Genomic DNA, 456 nt, shown 5'->3' on the forward strand with positions numbered 1-456 from the left:
AGTGCATCCTGGTGCTAGTGAGTTGCTTCGTGGGTGCGCATCAAAGACGCGCTGGTTGGTGTTTCTTGCCCGGGAAATTTCTACACTGTCAGCGCCTCAAGTGGTCACTTCAGTGCTCAAGCACCGGCAAACGGTTCCGGGACCGTAAACGGGCAAGTGGCAGGCAAGTACTCATTAACATGGATGACTACAATTTTTAAATTAAAGAAGAGAGCGCTAGAGATCGACCTCGCCGGCAGGTGAGACGGGCACGAGCAGCTTGTTTGGGATGTTGTGTTAACAGCGACGCTTTCATGTCGCCCAGCCAGCCGCTGTCTCACCGCAAGAGCGTAAGATATTTGTGCGTTGGATCTGTGGATTCGTTAGCTTCGTGCGCTACTTCAAACCGCAAAACCACCCGTTATGAAAGGAAAGGGTATGAGGAGGATCATAAAGGCATTATACCTGAACTGCGCA

Source organism: Anopheles aquasalis, chromosome 3, assembly GCF_943734665.1.
Source record: "Anopheles aquasalis chromosome 3, idAnoAquaMG_Q_19, whole genome shotgun sequence".
Lineage (NCBI taxonomy): Eukaryota > Metazoa > Arthropoda > Insecta > Diptera > Culicidae > Anopheles > Anopheles aquasalis.